The 22,745-nt window shown below is 38.1% G+C and overlaps 1 protein-coding gene across 1 annotated transcript in view; it reads left to right on the top strand.

Annotated features, from left to right (window-relative positions):
- The first annotated feature begins 17,054 nt into the window (after positions 1-17,054).
- PSMD14 (proteasome (prosome, macropain) 26S subunit, non-ATPase, 14) overlaps positions 17,055-22,745 on the top strand; it is a 117,990-nt gene continuing 112,299 nt past the window's right edge. The window contains exon 1 of the mRNA XM_011991394.1: positions 17,055-17,622. The gene's annotated coding sequence lies outside the window, so the exon portion shown is untranslated. The remainder of the gene's footprint in view (positions 17,623-22,745) is intronic.

Raw genomic sequence — 22,745 nt, 5'->3', positions numbered from 1 at the left:
AAGAATTCCCTATTTAATAAACTGGCTAGCCATAAGTAGAAAGCTGAAACTGGATCCCTTCCTTACACCTTATGCAAAAATTAATTCAAGATGGATTAAAGACTTAAATGTTAGACCTAAAACCATAAAAACCCTAGAAGAAAACCGAGGCAATACCATTCAGGACATAGGCATGGGCAAGGGCTTCATGACTACAACACCAAAAGCAATGGCAACGAAAGCCAAAATTGACAAATGGGATCTAATCAAACTAAAGAGCTTCTGCACAGCAAAAGAAACTACCATCAGAGTGAACAGACAACCTATAGAATGGGAGAAAAATTTTACAATCTAACCATCTGACAAAGGGCTAATATCCAGAATCTATAAAGAACTTAAACAAATTTACAAGAAAAAAACAAACAACCCCATCAAAAAGTGGGCAAAGGATATGAACAGACACTTCTCAAAAGAAGACATCTATGCAGCCAAAAGACACATGAAAAAATGCTCATCATCACTCACCATCAGAGAAACGCAAATCAAAACCACAATGAGATACCATCTCACACCAGTTAGAATGGCGATCATTAAAAAGTCAGGAAACAACAGATGCTGGAGAGTATGTGGAGAAATAGGAACACTTTTACACTGTTGGTGGGACCATAAAGTAGTTCAACCATTGTGGAAGACAGTGTGGCAATTCCTCAAGGATCTAGAACTAGAAATACCATTTGACCCAGCCATGCCATTACTGGGTATATACCCAAAGGATTATAAATCATCCTGCTATAAAGACACATGCACACATATGTTTATTGTGGCAGTATTCCCAATAGCAAAGACTTGAAACCAACCCAAATGTCCACCAATGATAGACTGGATTAAGAAAATGTAGCACATATACACCATGGAATACTATGCAGCCATAAAAAAGGATGAGTTCATGTCCTTTGTAGGGACACAAATGAAGCTGGAAACCATCATTCTCAGTAAACTATCTCAAGGACAGAAAACCAAACACCGCATATTCTCACTCATAGGTGGGAACTGAACAATGAGATCAGTTGGACATAGAAGCCTGTTGTGGGGTGAGGGTAGTGGGGAGGGATGGCATGAGGAGATATACCTAATATAAATGATGAGTTAATGGGTACACCACACCAATATGGCACATATATACATATGTAACAAACCTGCACGTTGTGCACATGCACCCTAGAACTTAAAGTATAATTTAAAAAAGGAATAAAATAAAATAAAATAAAGTATTTAAGGATAGCAACTTTTAAAAGATAAAATGTATCACTTACAAACTACATAATTTGATTTATAGATTATATGCAACAATAATAAGACATAATACTTACTAAGTATCTTACAAATATTAAGTCATTTGATCCTCACAACAACCCTACTAAATAAGTATTATAACTGTCCCCATTCTGGCCCCACAATTCAAGCTCTTAGCACTCTGATAATAATTTATATATAGTAGTCCTCGCTTATTGGCAATTTTGTGACTAACCATGGTCTGTAAATATTAAAAATTTACAGAAATTTACGGAAACAATTTACAGAAACAATTCTTAAGTTGGAAATCATGCACCATTCTGAGTGGTGTGATGAAATATCACACTGTCCCACTCAGTCCTACCCAGACAGGAATCACCTCTGTGTCCAGCATCCCCATCTGTAGACTGCTACCTGTTCATCAGTCACTCAGTAGCCATACTGGCTATAGATGGACTGTTGTGGTATCACAGTGCTTATGTTCAAATAACTTTATTTTATTTAATAATGACCCCAAAATGCAAGAGTAGTGATGCTGGCAATTTGGCTATGCCAAGCAGAAGCCATCAAATGCTCCTTTTAAGTGAAAAGATGAAAGTTCTCAATAAGGAAAGAAAGAAAATCATATGCTGAGGTTGCGGAGATCTACGATAAGAACAAATCTTCTATCTGTGATATTGTGAAGAAGAAAAATGAAATTTGTGCATTATTTATATATATATACACACACACACACATATATGTGTGTGTATATATGGCTTGTACATATATATGTGTGTGTATATATATGGCTTGGTATTATCTGAGGTTTCAGATATCCACTGGAACATATCCCCCTTGGCTAAGGTGGGGGACCACTGTATGTCTTATTTGATTGCAAATGTAATAGATGACAATTTTTTTACACAGTTGACAATAAAGAATGGTAAATGTGACATGCAAAGTTAAACAAAAAACTAACCATTTGTGTACATAATGGAAAGTCTTCACATTAAAAAAAACAAAACACGACTACAAGATATTTGTCCTTCTTGGTCATTGGTGAATGGCGGAATGGGGAGAGAACAGAATGGGGAGAGATAATACATTCCTAAAACTTAAGTACCAGAAATTAGAAAGAGATTCCATAATATGGACATTTTTTTTTTTTTCAGACGGAGTCTTACTCCGTTGCCCAGGCTGGAGTGCAGTGGTGCAATCTAGGCTTATTCCAACCTCTGCCTCCCAGGCTCAAGCAATTCTTCTGCCTCAGCTTCCCAAGTAGCTGGGATTACAAGTGCGCACCACCACGCTCAGCTAATTTTTGTATTTTTGGTAGAGATGGGGTTTCACCATATTGGCCAGGCTGGTCTCAAATGCCTAACCTCGTGATCAGCCTGACTTGGCCTCCCAAAGTGCTGGGATTATAGGCAGGAGCCACCATGGCTGGCTGATATGAACAATTTATTATGTGAGAAAGGTGACATTTCAAATCAACAGGATAAAGACAAATTGCTTAATAAATGGAGGAACAACTAGGTAGAAACCTCGAAAAATGTCAAGTTGGAGCCCTTACACTAAAATAAATTCCAGATCGATGAAGGGTTTAAATATGAAAGTCTTTGAAGAAGGAAGAGATGTTTTAAAAGTTTTACACTATAAAATGTTTTTCTGAATATACACAACCCAGAAGCAAAAGCAAAGCCATTAAATGTTTTTTGAAACTTTTATACAGCAAAAAATAGCATAAACAAATCTGGAGAGGGCTCCAGGTTTTCCCACCCACCACCTTAGCAGAACAGCTCTGCATTTATCTGTTTTATATATTGGTGCCCTGTGTAAGATTCCATTTGACAAAATGTTCCATTGCTAGAATAAGAGTGAAAATAAGAATAAGAAGTTAAACAGCACTCTTTCTGCACACTGGGGACCAAAGCAGTAAATGACTTAAAGTCACAAAGGTAGCAGCATAAGGTTTCCAGACTTTTTGTGCTTTTTTTTTTTTCTTTTTACTAAACTTTTGGGAAGAGTAAATAAAACATCGGACTAGCCATTGAAATAAATCCTTTTTTACACTAACCAAATCAACAGCATATTGGGTTTTTGTTTTGTTTTGTTTTTTTGAGATGGAGTCTCACTCTGCCTCCAGGCTGGAGTGCAGTGGCACGATCTTGGCTCACTGCAACCTCTGCCTCTCAGATTCAAGCAATTCTCTTGCCTCAGCCTTCTAAGTAGCTGGAACTACAGGCACGTGCCACCATGCCTGACTAATTTTTGTATTTTTAGTAGAGATGGGGTTTCACCATGTTGGCCAGGATGGTCTCCATCTCTTGACCTTGTGATTCACCCATTTTGGCCTCCCAAAGTTCTGAGATTACAGGTGTGAACCACCACGCCCTGCTGGGGTTTTTAGTTTGTATAGTTCTTAGTAGTTTTGATTGGTTTTAAATCTTTCTCATGTGTCCTATTATTATTTAATTACTTATTATAGCACTACAGAGTCCATACACATGCAGGTTAGAAAAAAACAGAATATATTTTAAAATCTGTATATAATATACGTGATTTTTAAGAGTTATTTTTAAATTCCTCCAAGCATTTAAAATTCATTAGAAACATTTTACATACTAGTGAAATATGGCATAATGCATTGATGTCATCCAAATTTCCAAAGCATTTTATTATAAAGTGTCACCTTTGAAGCAATTCCATAGCACAGATACATACCATTGTTAGTATTATAACTCAAGCAAGCCTTTTTGCATTCTAGTCTCATTAAAGTTGCTTTATGAAAAAATATATAAATGTATATATAAGATTTGATGTTGTATTATTATAATGTTTTTCAGTCAGAATAATTAATAGCTCGATTGCTCTTGTTAAGCATTAATGGCCCAATTATGTTTTGTTTGTTTGTTTGTGTTTTGAGATGGACTCTCACTCTATCACCTAGGCTGGAGTGCAGTGGTGCAGTGGTGCCATCTCAGCTTACTGCAACCTTTGTCTCCCCATTTCAAGCTATTCTCCTGCCTCAGCCTCCCAAGTAGCTGGGATTACAGGCATATGCCACCACGACTGGCTAATTTTTGTATTTTTAGTAGAAATGGGGTTTCACCATATTGGCCGGACTAGTCTTGAACTCCTGATCTCAAGTGATCCACCCACCTTGGCCTCCCAAAGTGCTGGAATAACAGGTGTGAGCCACCATGCCTAGCCCAATTATGTTTTGAAGCACAAAATAAAAATTTATCTCTCATTTTAAAAAAGACTTCCCTTTACTTAATTATTAATCAAGTTTTTTGTAGTCTCAGAATTACCACTTTTGTTCCTTTTCATTCAACAGCTGAGATTTTAAAGGCTACCATTTATCTGTTAAAAAATTCTTGTCATTTTGTGAATAAATATCAAATTGTCTCTGTGAATGAGTTCATTTTCACCTAATTGTTAGGAAATGACTGTTCCACAACAATATCTTAAAGCGTTAAGATTATTGCTTAATGTATTAAATTGACAATAATTACATAAAGAAATCACAAAATGCTCAGAAAACCAATACAAAGATTAGAAAAGGTTTAAAGTAAACTAGTCTACAAATTAAATAAGCTCATTATAAAAATAGTCATACTCTAAAAATAGGACTCTTTATAGACTCAATATTATCCAGCAAAGATGATCTTGCTGAAACCACCTTATTAGGGGCTAAGAAGCTTTTGCAGTTTAACTGAGCAATATTCTCTGATACCTAACAAATTTCTGTTTAATCTTCATGTTTGTAAGTGGATCAAGTTTATTTTATAAAAAGTTTAGAAACTTTATGTAAGTCCTAACCAACGAGTCACAAATATTTTGCTCTTAAAATGTGCCTAAAACTATACTTAAACCAGGTGCGGTGGCTCACGCCTGTAATCCCAGCACTTTGGGAGGCTGAGGTGGGTGGATCACCTGAGGTCAGGAGTTTGAGGCCAGCCTGGGTAACATGGTGAAACCCCGTTTCTACTAAAAATACAAAAAATTAGCCAGACGTGGTGGCATGCACCTGTAACCCCAGTTATGCAGGAGACTGAGGCAGGAGAATCGCTTGAACTCGGCAGGCAGAGGTTGCAGTGAGCCTAGATTGCACCACTGCACTCCAGCTTGGGCAACAAGAATGAAACTCCATCTCAAATAATAATAATAATAATAATAATAATAATTATAATTATAATAATACACTTAAAGATTTTTTTGAGATGGAGTCTCGCTCTGTCGCCCAGGCTGGAGTACAGTGGTGCGATCTTGGTTCACTGCAACCTCTGCCTCTCAGGTTCGAGCAATTCTCCTGCCTCAGCCTCCTGAGTAGCTGGGATTACAAGCATGTACCACCATGCTCAGCTAATTTTTGTATTTTTTTTTTTCAGTAGAGATGAGGCTTCACCATGTTGGCCAGGCCGGTCTCGACTCCTGACTTCAAATGATTCACCCGTCTCAACCCTCCCAAAGTGCTGGGATTACAGGCGTGAGCCACCACGCCCAGCCTCATTTAAAGTATTTTTAAGAGTAAAAATCCAGTCTGAGGATTTTATTTATGTATTTTTTGTTTTTTGGCTTTAAAGTATTTTATTTTTAGTTTTGTAAATTATTTGTTTTTCTAACTTTTATTTTAGGTTCAAGGGGTACATGTGTAGATTTGTTACATGGGTAAATTGGGTGTTGAGAGGATTTGGTGGACCAATAATTCTGTCACCCAGATTATCAGCATAATACCTAATAGGCAGTTTTTCAATCCTCACCCTCCCATCTTCAACACTCAAATTGGCCCCAGTATGAGGATTTTATGGAATTAAGAAAATTTTTTTTTACTCCAATTCTTAAGAAGGGTGCAAAATTTTATGCAAACAGTAACTGAGCATGTTGAAACAAAACCAAATGACAATACCATACTTATCTGAATCCTACAATAAAAACCAGTTGGTTAAGAGTCCTTCAGTAGTGATTTGATGTAGTTGTCTTAAGCAATAAGGCACATAAACAGTGTCTCCAAGTGATCACTCATGTTAGTTCAAAAAAATGTCTCCATGATATATATGTGCCACATTTTCTTTATCCAGTCTTATCATTGATTGGCATTTGGATTTGTTCCAAGTCTTTGCTATTGTGAATAGTGCTGCAATAAACATATGTGTGCATGTGTCTTTATAGTAGCATGATTTATAATCCTTTGGGTATATACCCAGTAATGGGATTGCTGGGTCAAATGGTATTTCTAGTTCTAGATCCTTGAGGAATCACCACACTGTCTTCCACCATGGTTGAACTAATTTACACTCCCACCAACAGTGTAAAAGTGTTCCTATTTCTCCACATACTCTCCAGCATCTGTTGTTTCCTGACTTTTTAATGATCGCCATTCTAACTGGCATGCGATGGTATGTCATTGTGTTTTTGATTTGCATTTCTCTAATGACCAGTGATGATGTATATCTATGTAACAAATCTGCATGTTCAGCACATGTATCCCAGAACTGAAAGTAAAATTTAAAAAAAAATAATAATTTTTTTTAAAAAAAGGTCTCATGGTGGTGCGTGTCTGTAATCCCAGCTACTTGGGAGGCTGAGGCAGGAGGGTCACTTGAGACCAAGAGTTTAAAGCCAGAAGAGTAATATAGCGAGTCCACCATCTCAAAATTTAAAAAAAAAGAAAAGTCATAGTTCAGAGATACTGGGCTGTAAGGTCTCCTCCCTCTTCTACTTTCTTTGGCTGCCCTGCATCCTAGTAATTTTAGGGGAGGTACTTTAGCTTCTTTCATCTATACAACTTCTTGAGTAATAAATGGAAGATAGGACATTATTATTAAAAAATTGGTTACCTCCCCATTCATCTGTTTTCAAGGCTCTTAAGAACAAATTTTTTTTTTTTTTTTTTTTTTTTTTTTTTTTTTTTTTTTTTGAGACAGGCCTCACTCAGTTGCTCAGGCTGGAGTGCAATGGCATAATTATGGCTTACTGAAGCCTCAATCTTCCTGGCTCAAGCGATCCTCCTACTTCAGCCTCCCAAGTAGCTGGGACTACAGGCATGCACCACCACTCCTGGCTAATTACTGCATTTTTTTTTGTAGAGACAGGGTTTCACCATGTTGCCCAGGCTGGTCTCAACTCCTGAGCTCAAGTGATAGGCCTACCTGGGCCTCTCAAAGTGCTGGGATTAGAAGCATGTGCCACTGTGCCCAGCCCTGAAATACTTTATCCTTAGAGTTGATAAAGCCTTATTTATAATTAGCAAAGCTCTTCATAATTATCATTCTGTGTCTTCTATGGAATAGAGGACATTCAGCATTTTTCTTGAAATAATTTAGCATTCATTTGAATTCATCCCTTAGTCTTATTTTCTAGGTTAAAAACCCCAAATTATTCTCATCTTTATTCATGTGTTCTATTATTAAAATAATTATTATTGTGGCTTTTTCTTTGTGATAAAGTGTGGTGATAAAAGTTAGATATAAGATTCTAAAAGAAGCCAGGTGTGGTGGTTTGCGCCTGTAGTCTGGGCAATTTGGGATGCTGAAGTGGGAGGACCACTTAAGCCTGGGAGATCAAGGCTCCAGTGAGTCGTGATCACCCATTGCACTCCAGCCTGGACAACAGAGTGAAACCCTCTTTCAAAAATTTAAAAAAGAAAAATAAAAGAAATCATATCACAGGTCTGATATGTTATTTTTGTATTTTTCTATTATACATCAAAGTAAGTATATTCCCATTAATACAGAAAATATTCATGAACTATCTGAAATTATCTTGCATTCTGCCTGTGGTATTCATGACAGGCAATAAGAAATTCACTTTATTTTGGTTTTGTGTCTCAATCACTTTAGACAATGAGTAGATACATCTGAAGTAATGGACAGATCAGACTCACATGGGCATGTTTATTACACTACACAGTTCCACACTCCATCACCCAAATATGAGTTTCCCGGATTGGTGGAAAGTTTGTTCGGAAAATTTCCTTAGTTATTTGCCAATATAATGAACAGACCTGTGACTTCTCAAGACTCACTCTGAGTGTAGCATCCCTGAAATAGCATTCCAATCTCACTGGCCTGCAAAGCCCATATGTCTGTCTGGCTCAGAAAGGAGGTGATCATATGCAATCTTAAGTGTCAAAAACAATCTTTCTTTTTTTTTGAGACAAGGTCTTACTTTGTCACCCAGGCTGGAGTACAGCGACACAATGATGGCTCACTGCAGCTTCAAACTCCCTGGGCTCAAGTGATCCTCCTGCCTTAGCCCCCCAAGTAGCTGGGACTACAGGCACGTGCCACCACACCCAGCTAATTTTTGTTTTGTTTTTGTAGAGACAGGGTTTCACCATGTTGCCTGGGCTAGCTTAGAACTCCTGGGCTCAAGTGATCTCCCAGCCTTGGTCTCCTGTGCTGGGATTACAGGCATGAGCCACCATGTATGGCAACACAATCTTAAGTGTCACTGAAATATTTCATTTGTGTTCACTTTAGAAAAAAAAAAAAATAACACAGAAGGAAATGACATTGGTTGCATATAAATTGCTTCCCTCCCCCAATCCCACATACTGGTTACTATGAATTTTGAGTTCTGCTACTAATTACATTACCTTTCCCATGCAACGTATCCTCATTTTACTAAGCATGAATGAAGAGTTTGAAAGTATGCAAAAAAAGATAGCTAATTCTAGAGGAAAAAATGTGCCCAAGTCATGAATTGGCATTTCAGAAAAGAAAAAATATAAATGGTCAACAAATATGAAGCACATTCAATCTTATTAGTAATTAGAAACATGTAAATTAAAACAAATAATATATCACTCTACTTTCATTAGATTGTCAAAAATAAACAAGTCTAACAACACTGTTAGTGATGGCACAAAGTCATGAGATTCTGAACATCACATTGTAATACAATTTGGTACTATCTAGTAAAACTGACATGTATGTCTTAGAATCTAGCAATTTTACTTCTAGATATATATTCTTGAGAATCGCTTGATGTGATACACCAGGGGACACACAGAATATTCACAGCAGCATTGTTCATAATAGCAAAAAACTGGAAACAATCCAAATGTCCATCGACTGAAGAATGGATAAATAGTGACAGCCATATAACAGTGAAAAGTCTGGAGAAGACAGATGCACAGACAATAGAAATCTGCAAGTCTTCAGTTTGTAGATGGTAATTCAGATTTTAAGCCTGAAAGAAATAATCCATGGAGTCCTATAGCGTGAGAAAAGAAATGGGTGAAGAGTGACAGAGGAAGAGGGGCTGAGATACCCTTCTCAAAAAAGTAGAGGAAATAAAGGCACATAAAATCTTTGTTTTAATAATAATCTAATACCAGTTTCTTTTTTCTATTGCAGATTGAATGCCATTGTCTGTGTCTTCCTTAATGTTTTTTTCATTAAACATCTTTTTGTAAAGAGGAAAATTGTTTTGTAATATAGTCACCCTCTTTTTTTTTTTTTTTATTCTTAATAATATACTGGACCAGGTGCGGTGGCTCACGCCTATAATCCTAGCACTTTTGGCGGCTGAGGCGAGTGGATCACTTGAGGACAGGAGCTCAAGACCAGCCTGGTCAATATGGTGAAACCCAGTCTTTACTAAAAATACAAAACTTAGCCAGGTGTGGTGGTGTGCACCTGTAATCCCAGCTACTTGGGAGGCTGAGGCACTAGAGTCACTCGAACCCAGGAGGCAGAGCTTGCAGTGAGCTGAGACGGTGCCACTGCACTCTAACCTGGGCAACAGAGCGAGACTCTGTCTCAAAAACAAAACAAAACAAAAAGAATATACTGGTTTCTTAACTTTAAGGCAAATCAATTTGTAATCATTTGATTTATTCTATATATTTTATTCACTTTACTAGAATATAGTAAATTAAATTCTAGAGCCTTCTTGAAAACAGAGGTTATGCTTCTCGCCCAGTAGTAACTTGAATATATACTCTGGATTCTGATTTATCCACTGTATGGTGTTCTTTCTTTGTAGATGCTAAGGTAATTCTTCATTGAATTGTTGGATCAAACAGTTGAAGAAAACTAAGGAAATTACTTGAAGAGATTATATTTTATTGACACCAAGGATAGACTACATCACCAAAAAAAAAAAAAAATTATGGCAATATCAGTAGTGCCTTTTAAATGACAAATTGGAAGTGTTTAACAACATATGGTTGCTTTTCTTTGACATATATGATTAAGAATATATCTTTTTATCAAAATGTAAAATACCATCTGGCAGAAGTAACAATTATTCTATTGGCCTTATACATTAACTTAATTCACTGTACTTTAACATGTAAATATTTTCCTATTTTTTCTTTTTCTTTTGCTGGATCTATATTTATTTATAATACTCACAAACTATGTAACTAAAAAAACATAATTAAATATGACAAAGTTGATTTTAAATTTTGAACAGAAAACAATGCATTTCTTAAAAATTAAATTTCTTAAACATTTCTTAAAAATTCAAATGGCAACAGCCCTTTTTGATATTCATAATTGTAAATCTGGGTAATCTGAAAATTTACTTTTACGATTTCGTACTAGACATTTAGTCACACTTTGTATATGAAAGGAGCTGTCCTTAGAGTTCTTTATAAATAGGAAGAAATATTTACAGTAAGGTTGATGCATTTTAATGTTTGGAACATGTATGTAGTAATGCCACTAGTCAGTCCTTCATTTAATAAACCTGCCAGATTCAGTGGATACCAAATGAGTAGGAAGGCTTCTCTTTGACACAACACAACTTACATTACATATTTAATAATGTGAACTCTTGTCATTTTATGATTTTAGAAAACTAAATATTTTAGAAAATTAAATATTTCACTATTCTGTGCACTGCGGTGGTTTCCAAAGCCACCTTGCGTCTAACCCAAACAGTAATTGCTTTAAGGACTAGCATGTGGGCTGGGCGCTGTGGCTCACACCTGTAATCCCAGCACTTTGGGAGGCTGAAGTGGGAGGGTCACTTGAGCCCAGAGTTCGAGACCAGCCTGCGCAACATGGGAAAACCCTGTCTCTACAAGAAATATAAAAAAAAATTAGCCGGCATGGTGGTGCACACCTCTAATTCCTGCTACTTGGTAGGCTGAGGCACGAGAATTGCTTGAACTGGGGAGGCAGAGGTTGTAGTGACCCAAAATTGTGCTACTGCACTCTAGCCTAGGTGACGGAGTGAGACTGTCTCAAGAAAAAAAAAAGGCATTAGCGTGTAATATTCGTATCAGTTATGTAGCCATATAAATTGCATAAATTTGCTTGTTTTTTTGTTTGTTTTTAAGGAATTCATTATTTCAAGAGGAGTTATATCTGGATTTAAAATGTTCCTGATCTTTTAAAGTATTCTTAGCAAGCAAAGTATCTGGACAAGTACCTTCAATATCCAACATTAATTGTAAATATCTACTATGACCAGGCCATGCTCCTTGCTGTTAAGAATTTTAAAGTTTAGATGGTAAGGCAGACAAGTAAATCAAGGATTACAGAGTAGGGCTATAGGGTAGATTATATGGGAGGGTATTGACTGATCAACACCCCCCCCACAAAATGTGGGAAAGAGTGTGGGGATAGGAGATGGGAGAAAAGACATTCAGAGTGGAGAAACAATAGGTCTGAAGATTCTAAGGCATATGATAGCATGTAGCAAATACTTTGGTGTGGCTAAAAGAATGGGGGAAAATAACAACTTTGAGGTCTTTTCTTTTAAATCAACTTTATGGAGGCATAAATAATCAACCATAAATGCATCCATTTTTAGTGTACAATTTGGTGTTTTGACAAGCTTTCACCACGATAAAAATATAGAACATTTTTAAGAAACCAAAAAGTTCCCTCATGCCCCTGTGCAGTTACTCCTCCCACCTAACTCTACTATTAACCACAAAGACAACAAGTGATCTGCTTTCTGTCACTGTCTATTTGATTTGATTTGTTTAGAGTCTCTTTAAGGGGTATTGTACGGTATGCACTCTTTCTCATCTTACTTTTCCTCAGCATGATGTTTCTGAAATTCATTCTTGTTCTTGCATATATCAGTAGTTTCCTTTTTATTGTTAATATTGCATTGTAAAGACATACCAGACATTATTTATTCACCAGTTGGCAAACATTTAGATTGTGTCCAGTTTAGGGCTTTTATCAGTAAAGTTGCTATGAACTGTTGCAGTCAAGAGTCTTGGTGTGGGCACATGTCTGCATTTATTTTTGGTAAATATAAAGTGGGACTGCTAGGTCAAGTGATAATGGCATTTTTATTTTTTAAATGCCAGAACAATTTCTAAAGTGGTTGTGCTATTTTAGTTACTATTTATATGGTATGTTTTTTTTCATCCTTTTACTTTCAACCTGTGTCACTAAATCTAAAGTGTGACTCTGTGGACAGATATAGTTAGATTTTTTTTTAGCATATTCTGCCAATCTCTGCCTTTTAATTGGAGTTTTTATTCCATTTATATTTAATATACTGACTTATGTGAATCCTGAAAGAGCTAATCTTTCAAGATGGATCCCGAGTGGCTAAGTGGTCCTAAATTCAAAATGGAGCCAAGCAGCCATTTGCTGACTAGAGGTCACACATGTACTCTGTGTTCAGAGAGAACCTACAAGCTTATGAGACTTCGGATCATTCATAGCTGTCTGTTCCTGTTTACTACTGCCTCAATCAACAACTGCTAGAAAGTCTCATTTCACCACCTGGACCTAACTGATACACTGTGACCTGCATCAACCAGTCAGAACTAAACAAGCTTTTATTCCTCATTTGCCTAGCAGACCAGAGGGGGAACCTGGGTGGGAACTTTCTCTAAAGAAGATAATCCCTTTTGTTTTCTTGAACCACACCTTTGTTTGGTACAAAAGACTGCAAACTGCTCACTGGAATAAAGTGTCTTTTTTTTTTTTTTTTTTTTTTTGAGACAGGGTCTCACTGTGTCACCACGGCTAGAGTGTAGTGGCATGATCAGGGCTCACTTCAGACTTGATTTCCTGGGCTCAAGCGATCCTCCTACCTCAGCTGCCTGAGTAGTTGGGACTACAGGCATGTGCCACCACACCTGGCTAATTTTCCGTATTTTTTAGTAGAGATGGGGTTTTACAATGTCACCCAGGCTCGTCTCGAACTCCTGGACTCAAGCAATCCTCCAGCCTTGGCCTCTCAAAGTGCTGTGATTACAGGTGTGAATCACTGTGCCCAGTCTTTCTTTTTTAAGGAAAATCCTTTGAAGTGGATTGTTGACATCGATAAGGTGGAATTTACATTTGTCATTTTGCGATGTTTTCTTTATGTCCTGTGTCTTTTTTATTCCTCTATTTCTTAATTGCTGCTGCCTTTTGTTGTGTTAAATATATATTTTCAAGTATGCCATTTTAATTTCCTTGTCCTTTATTCATATATTTTAAAAGTATTTTCTTAGCAGTTGCTCTGGGGATTATACTTAACAAGTTATAACAATCTAGTTTGGATTAGTAACAACTTTATTTTAATAGTACACAAAAACTTGCTACTATATGGCTTCATTCCTCCATTATTCTTTCCCTCCTTCCTCTCCCTTCTGTTATTGTCATATTAATATCTTACAATAAGCCCATATAGACTTATAATTATTGCTTCATGCAATTGTCTTTTAAACCAAATAGAAAAATGAGTCACAAATAAAAAAATATATACTTTTATATTTATTTATGTAGTTAAGTTTTACAGGCGTTCTTTATTCCTTCATGTGGATTTGAATTACTGTCTAGTGTCAATTTAATTCTGAAGGACTCCCTTTAGTATTTCTTGGAAGGAAAATGTCCTAGTGACAAATTCTATCTTTATATATACATACATTTTGGGAAAGTATTGATACCTCCTTCATTTTTGAAGGATAGTTTTGCTGCAGGTGAAATTCTTACTTGATGATCTTTTTCTTTCAGCACGTTGAGTACGTCATCCCACTGCCTTTTGGCTTTCATGGCGTCAACTGTAAATCTTATGGAGGATTACGTGATGAGTGGCTTCTCTCTTGACACTTTCAAGAGTCTCTCTTTGCCCTTGACTTTTAATCAGTTAATTACAATGTGTCGAGGTGTAGATTTATGTTACTTGGCATTTGTTAAGCTTCTTTGATGTGCAGATAAATATTTCTCATTAAATTTAGGGAGTTTTGGACATTCTTTTATTTAAGTATTATGCCTGCCCTTTTCTTTTTCTCCTCTCCTTCTGAAACTCCCATTATGCACATGTTGGTATGCTTGATTGTGTCCCATAGGACTTTGAGGCCTGTTCATGTTTCTTCTTTCTCTTCTCAATCTGTTGCCCAGACTAGATCTTCTCAACTGACCTAAATTGAAGTTTGTTGATTTTTTTTTCTCCCTGCTGAAATCTGGGGTTGAGCCCCTCTAGTGAACTTTTCACTTTATTATAACTTGTTATTTTTATTTTTAAAAAAATTAAAAATTGTCTCTGTCATGGCATATTATACTTTTTAACTCCAGAATTATTTCAATTTTAAAAAATGATTTGTCTTTATCATCTATTTGATGAAACATCTCATACTTTCCTCTAGTTCTTTAGACATGGTTTCTTTTAGCTTTGTAACATATTGAAAATATCTGATTTAAAGCCTTTTTATCTAGTAAGTCCAGCATGTAGGCTTCCTCAGGGTGAGTTTCTATTGATTAATTTTTATCCTGTGTATGGGCCATACATTCTTGTTTCTTTGCATGTATCTTAACTATTTTGAAAACCGAACATTTTAAATAATATAATGTGTGACACTGGAAATCAGATTCTACTCTCTCCCCAAGCTTCACTGTCGTTTCTGTTTGTTGTAGTATTTGTTGGTTTAGTGACTTCTCTGAACTCATTCTTTTTTTTTTAGAGATAGGGTCTGAGTTGGTGACTCAAGGGATCCTCTGGCTTTAGTTTCCTGAGTAGCTGGGACTACACATGTGTGCCACTGCACCTAGCTTATGAACGAATTCTTTAAAGTCTGTATTATTGTGTGACCACACAGGTTTCTGCTCAGTTAGCTTAGCGGTCAGTTAATGATTAGTGAGACAGGTTTCCTTAAACACCTTCAACCAAAAAGTCTCCCAGTCTTTCCTGAGGGCTTTAGTACTTACGTTGGGACAAGCCTTCAGCAATCAGTCAAGCACTTTCTATTAGGTTGGTGCAAAATTAATTTCATTGAAATGACAAAACCACAATTTTTTGCACCTACCAACCAAATAATTCTGCCTTTGCCTTCACTTCTTGCTTCTGTAGTGCCTCGAGTCACCCAGAAGTTAGAGCTCAGGGCCCTCTCAGGCCTATCTTGAGTGTTCACATAACCCTAGGCATGTGCACACCCTAAGCACCTTCTACAGTCTCAGGAATATGTTAGCATTTTTCAAAGCCCTATGAACATCTTATTCCCCAGTTAAATACTTCAGTATGGGTGGAGCAAAAGGTGCTTCAAACAAAGTTTAAGGGTTTTTTTGTTTTGTCTTGTTTTTTTTTACCTTTATGATGTATGTTATGGGGAGCCACTAGTGGAATCTTACGTAAAGAAGGAGCATGACTATATATAGCACAAACATTTTTACCAATGAGGTGAACAGATTAAAAGGAAGCAGACTGAAGGCGGAAAGATCAAAGAGCACTCTAAAAACACAGCTTGGGGAACATGGTGAAATCCTGTCTCTACTAAAAAAAAATAAATAAATAAAAACATAAATAAAAAATTAGCTGGGCATGGTGGCAAGCACCTGTAGCCCTAGCTACTTGGGAGGCTTAAGTGGGAGGGTTGCTTGAGCCCAGGGACGGGGAGGTTGCAGTGAGCCCAGATGGCGCCACTGCACTCCAGCCTGGGTGACAAAGCAAGACCCTAACTCAAAAATGCATTAATAAATACATACAAAATAAAATAAAATAAAATAAATAAATAAAATAAAATAAAATAAAATAAAATAAAGTGAGGAAGGTCTGAGTTAAGGCCAAAGTGGGGAGTATTTAGAAGGGGAAGTAGTGGATTGGAAAAGCTGTTATGGAAATTACGCATTTCATGGTTTCTACAATGGTTAACTGGGAGGCCAGTGGGGAGAGATGAAAAAGAGGCAAGTGTTTATACTCTTAAGTTTCTGACTAGGAAAATTATTTGGAGGATGGGGTTATTCACCCCCTCCCCCCAAAAAAAAGGAATAGAGAGGCACAGGTTTGGGGGGGGGAAGCATAAAGATGTGGATCCAAATATTACCTATGAGTAAAATAATCTTTGTGTTTTTAGAGGTATGAATATCTTAAAGCAAAAGTCTAATGCAATTGTGCTACTCAAATCAGTTTGGATCCACGCGCTGTAATCTTTCCCCACTCTCTGTCCAGTAGATTCGTCGCCATTCTCGATTTAGGAATGCTTTCAAGATGCTTGTTATTTGGAACATATTTGAGAAAGTGAGAGGAACGTGGTAAAGAAGCTTCCTTAAACACAGATTGTACCTAGACCTAGAGTGTAATATCAACTTGTCAAGTATATCCTGAGCAACTTTGCTTTTTGAAAACCTAGCACAAAGTAGATCATGGGTAAAACGTGATTGTTGATAATTACATGGAGAAATGTGAATAAATGACTCTTTAAACCCTGTAAACTAAACTCGGAGTAAAATAGGTGGTTTGAACATTTGGGAAACATTAGTTTTTCCTGAAATCCAATCCTTGCAAAGCGATTATGACAAGAGGTGGATAAAGCGGTCTTATGGAAAAGGGCGTCTTACCGGTCCCCTCTAATCACATCATCCCCCGTCTTTTTAAAACATTTTCTTCTCAGATAACCAGTTAAATCTAGTTCAAATGAACCTTTTCGTTTTTGAGGAGGACCATAATAGCAGTGAACACCAAAACGAAAGGGGATATGGGCTTCGCAATACTAACAGTTCCATTTCCTAGCCAGTCGCCTCCCGGGCTGGATGTACCCCCGTCCTAGATCTCAGCGGCGGCCGGAGAGCGCAGAGGTAGGGAGAGAAAAAGGAGGCGTCGGCAGGGCGCGAGCGGCCAGGGGGCTAAGTTCCGCCTCACGGTACTGGGGAGGACTGGAGACGCCGGGCCGCCCGCGCCGTCTGTTCCAAGCTCTCCTCCTGGACACCCGCCTGTCTCCCCGTCGTCTCCAATTGGCCGTCGGGGAACGGAAGCCGAAGCAGACCAGTGAACCCGGAAGTGCTTCGCGGCAGAGGCCCGGGCAACTCTTTTGAATGGAATCGGGCTGATTCATCGCCGGTTCGCAGAGTCAGAACCGCGTCGGGTCTGCGCCGCTGCTGCTGTTGTCTCTGTCTTCACGTCACCGCAGAGGCAAGACAAGGGTCCAGATCGCGGCATCCAGCTCCCGCCCGCCTTCAGGTAAGACCCAGAAGGCAGGCCTGGGAGGTCCGGGGAGGCAGCCGTGCTAGGCCGCCACCAGCCCCGTGCTTTCCTGAGTCACGTTGCCCAGCTGAGTTGCCACTAGAGGCCTGGGCCTCGAGGGAGGAGCCCGAGCTCCTTCATTCTCTTCGCCTGCTCTCAGGGATCTCTGGCAGGGTCAGGTGTGCATCTTGTCTCCTTTCTCCATTCTTTTCTGCTTGGCCGAATTCACATAATGGGAACCTCTTCTCTCTGAGAGAATCCTTGTTCATGGCCTGTTTGTCTGTGCTCTATCCGTAGTTGTTCCTGTCTTGAAAAACTTCAAAGCATACCGGAGAAACAAGGGAGAGAGAGTAGAATTAACTTTCCCATTGAATACGTTTGTTTTATCTCCTGTCCTTTCTGTAAGCCTTGACCCTTTTTCTGTTAGTGTTAGGTTTTCAACTTCCTCCAAAAAATAAACAAAAGTCCTGCAGATACACTGGTTTTGGACCTTGAATATCTTAAAAACAAAGTGTGCTACTGTGCCTGTTAACTTACTTTCAATATTATACTAATTGAGTAATTGTTGGTGAATTGATTACATTTCTCGTGTTAAGTAGAAATCTGCTACCGTATGTTCCATCTTGCAACTTAATTTTCCTGGGGATGTAGCTCTGTGTCTGTCAAAAGAGAAAGAATGTAAACTTTTGAGTCTATAAACCTAGTGACTGAACGAAAAATTCTCGAGAAAATAAATGGTAACCAAAAGTTGATAAAAATTTTATGGAAAGGCAGGGGAGAGGGTTTAAAAATTAGCATAAAATAGAGTTCTAGTGTGAAAGTGATTTTATTCCACTGGTCACAAGTATGTTTTTAGTGCTACTGACTTAATGTGTTTGAGAAAAGCAGCAAGACATGCACTGATACTGTTGAAATAACAAAAACATGAACACAGTTTTAGTGCAGATGATTAATATAATGGTGGCCTTCCTGTCACGTAAGGCTACCTACCAGCTGACTCATTTGAAGTTTAGAGGTTAAGATATATAGTGGTTCTGAATTAACTACAGTTAAGGTGTGTTTAGTGAAGTGCTGTTTAGTGAAAAAGCCTGAATGTTGTCTTGAATTTGTCCCTAAATCTTGCCAAGGGAGGAAAGGTTTCAAGTTATGATCTTTCATTGATGCTTCACCTGTTGACTTTGGGAGTTTGGTTTTTTTGTTTGTTTGTTTGTTTGTTTCAGCCTGAAGTGTTTGGTAAATAATATATTGCCATTTTAATTAAAAAGCTGGATGGATTTTAGGCCAGGCGCGGTGGCTCACACCTGTAATCCCAGCACTTTGGTAGGCTGAGGCGGGTGGATCATGAGGTGATCCAGCCTGGCCAAGACTAGCCTGACTAACATAGTGAAACCATGTCTCTACTAAAAGTACAAAAAAATCAGGTGGGCATGGTGGCACGTGCCCGTAGTCCCAGCTACTTCGGGAGGCTGGAGGTAGAACGTGGGAGGTGGAGGTTGCAGTGGGCTGAGATCGTGCCACCGCACTCCACCTTGGGCAACAGAGTGAGACTTTGTCTCAAAAAAAAAAAAAAAAAAAAAAAAGCTGGATTTTAATCTCTTTGACATGGGTCTATCTTATTTTTATACTGGCCATGTGCTTATTAGTATATAGTTTGTGAACCCTATGTATGAAAATCAATAAAAGTTATTATTGCTGTTTTTATTGTTATTATCTTAGAAGTGGAAGAGATTATTTAATCTAGTCCTCTTATTTCAGTAACAAGAAGCAATTATGCTTTTTTAATTTTCAATTTTGTAGTAATGTTCATTTAATAATTCAGTGTCCACCTGTGAAAGCCTTGCCTGAATATCCATGTGATTTCTTGCTCAGGAACTTGTCATATTCCCTGTTTGTTGCAGTCATTTTGACATTTCATATTCTGCTTTGTGTGTAGTAGTTTGGTGACTTTATTTGTGAAATGGGAGAACTGGATTAAATAATCTCTGCTAGTTCTAAAATGATAATAACAACAATTATAACAATAAGAATAGCAACGACAACATTTATTGAGTACCTTGAATGTTTCAGACACTATAAGTTGCTTTGAACATATTTTTACAACAGACTTGCAAAGTAGGTATTATCCCCACTTTATAAATGAGGTTCTAGAGTCTAGAAGAAGATAAAAATTAGTGTCATATAGTGAATAGTTGTGAAGCCAGGATTCAAATCAAAGTCAACTGGTTCAAGAGCCTTTTTCACTCTATACTGCTGTCCTTTCCCTTTACATATTTTTTATGGGTTTATGTCAAACTTCTTCTACCCACCTCCCCCAGTAGATTATAAATTCTGTCAGTGCATGCCACTAAATTTCTTGAGTCAGCCCTCCATATCTCTGGGTTCTGCATCTGTAGATTCAACCAACCACAAATTGAAAATACTTGAAAAAAGTTGCATCTAGGCCAGGCACGGTGGCTTACGCCTGTAATCCCAGCACTTTGGGAGGCTGAGGCAGGTGGATCATCTGAGGTCAGGAGTTCCAGCCTGGCCAACATGGCGAAACCCCTTCTCTACTAAAAATACAAAAATACAAAAATTAGCCAGGCATGGTGGCATGTGCCCGTAATCCTAGCTACTGGAGAGGCTGAGGAAGGAGGATCATTTGAACCTTGGAGGTGGAGGTTGCAGTGAGCCGAAATTGCAACACTACATTCCAGCCTGGTCAACAGAGTGAGACGCGGTCTCAAAAAAGGGGAAAAAAAAATTGCATCTGTATTGAACATGTGTAGACATTTTTTTTCCATTATTCCCTAAGCAATATAGTATAACTATTTCTATTGTATTTACATTGTATTAGTTATTATAAGTAATCTAAAAATGATTTTAAAGTATATGAGAGGATGTGCATAGGTTATATGCAAATAGGGTACTATGCCATTTTATATCAGAGACTTGTGTATCCATGATTTTGGTGTCCTGGAACCAGTTCCCCACAGATACAGATGGATGACTGTACTCAAATGCTGAAATTGGGAGACTCCATAATAGGTTATTTATGATGAGTCCGTTCTCACTCTTCCTTTTTTTTTTTTTTTTTGAGACGAAACTTTGCTCTGTTGCCCAGGCTGGAGTGCAGTGGCGCAATCTTGGCTCACTGCAGCCTCCGCCTTCCAGGTTCAAGCCATTCTGCCTGCCTCAGCCAGCCTAGCTGGGGTTACAGGTGCCTGCCATCACGCCCGGCTAATTTTTGTATTTTTAGTAGAGACCGGGTTTTGCCATGTTGGCCAGGCTGGTCTCAAACTCCTGACCTTAGGTGATCCACCCGCCTCGGCCTCCCAAAGTGCTGGGATTACAGGTGTGAGCCGCCGTGCCCAGCCACCATTTTCACTCTTCTAAGTTGCAGAAATCTTGTTTTCAAAATCCTGTTTATATAATTAGATTTAATGTTGACTCACTCAAGATCTTCCACTGGAAAAAAGTCCTTAAGAAAGTGAGAGTATAAAGTTTTAACTACTTTGCACAAATCAGAAAACAGAGGAATTAGAAATACAGTAAGATAACAAATATGGAATAGCTTAAAAAGGATTGAGCATCAGTCTGAAAAGTAATTTTTTTTTTTTTTTGAGACGGAGTATTGTTTTGTCACCCAGGCTGGAGTGCAGTGGTGCGATCTCGGCTCACTGTAACTTTCACCTTCTGGGTTCAAGTGATTCTCCTGCCTCAGCCTCCTGAGTTGCTGGGATTATAGGCATCTGGCACCGTACCCGGCTAATTTTTGTGTTTTCGGTAGAGATGGGGTTTTGCCATGTTGGCCAGGCTGGTCTTGAACCCCTGACCTCAAGTGATCCGCCCCCCTTGGCCTCCCAAAGTGCTGGGATTATAGGCATGAGCCACTGCACCTGGCCAAAAATTGATTTATTTTAAATCCAGCATGGACATGATCTAGCAATATCAGGTTCTAATCAGAGATTAAGAGAGAAAGAAAAAGTGAAAAGTAATCAACTTTGGAAAGTACTGATATCTTTTTTGTACTATTTTTACCAATTACGATTCTAAATATTATTGTATGTATGACATTATGTTAGGTATAAACACTTTATTCATATTGTCTGATAATATTTTCCATAAAGTTAATTATGTCATGAATGAGCTTTTGAGTCTTCTGCTTTTTGATAGCTGTAAAAACTTGGTTTAGATCCATCAACCTTTTTATTGCTTTTATTTCTAAGAATTGAAAGTGTTCTCTTTTATGTTAAGTATAACACATTCACTTTGTGAATCTTTCTGCTAAATTCTGCGAAATGCAAGTCCCTATCTCCAATGTGATTTAGTCATGTGAAATACGCCCAGCATTTTGAAACCCAATAAGTGGCAAACTATGTGAGGAAGAAGGATCTGTGTTGGTAGCCATGCTTAGGATGGGGTTGCTGATGAAGTAGCTAGTGTTTATTATATGCTTACTATATGCCAAGCATTGTATTAAATGGTTTTTTGGGGGTCCATTGTTTTTGTTAATCTTTTAAATGGCTCTATGAGATATATATCTCTATTTTGCAGATGAGGAAACTGAGGAGGAGAGAGGTGATTGACTCAAGGACATAGAGCTTGTAAGTGTTAGAGCCAGTATTTGAATCTGGCACTGTGACTGTAGAGTCATAGTACTTGACTCTCATGTACCAGACAAAATAGTCATTAGTCATCGCCATTTACCATCTAGGCCCAGTAGACCATAAAAGGATAGTGAAAAACAACTATATTAGAAATGTTAGTAAAGCTTAAACATAGCAAATACAAATTTTTATATTAATTAATTAATTAATTAATTTTTGAGATGGAGTCTTGCTGTGTCACCCAGGCTGGAGTGTAGTGGTACCACTTTGGTGCACTGCAACCTCCACCTCCTGGGTTCAAGCGGTCCTCCTACCTCAGCCTCCCCAGTAGCTGGGATTACAGGCACATGCCACCATTTCTGGCTAATTTTTGTATTTTTAGTAGAGACAGGGTTTTGCTTTGTTGGCCAGGCTGGTCTTGAGCTTCTGACCTCAAGTGATCTGCCTGCGTTGGCTTCCCAAATTGCTGGGACTGCAGGCGTGAGCCACCACACCCAGCCTAAATACAAGTGTGTATTCTGTATTTTCTTG

The sequence above is a fragment of the Mandrillus leucophaeus genome, unplaced genomic scaffold (assembly GCF_000951045.1).
Source record: "Mandrillus leucophaeus isolate KB7577 unplaced genomic scaffold, Mleu.le_1.0 Scaffold110, whole genome shotgun sequence".
NCBI classification, from domain to species: domain Eukaryota; kingdom Metazoa; phylum Chordata; class Mammalia; order Primates; family Cercopithecidae; genus Mandrillus; species Mandrillus leucophaeus.
Note: the sequence above shows the minus strand (reverse complement) of the source record. Positions and strands in the feature narration are given on the sequence as shown.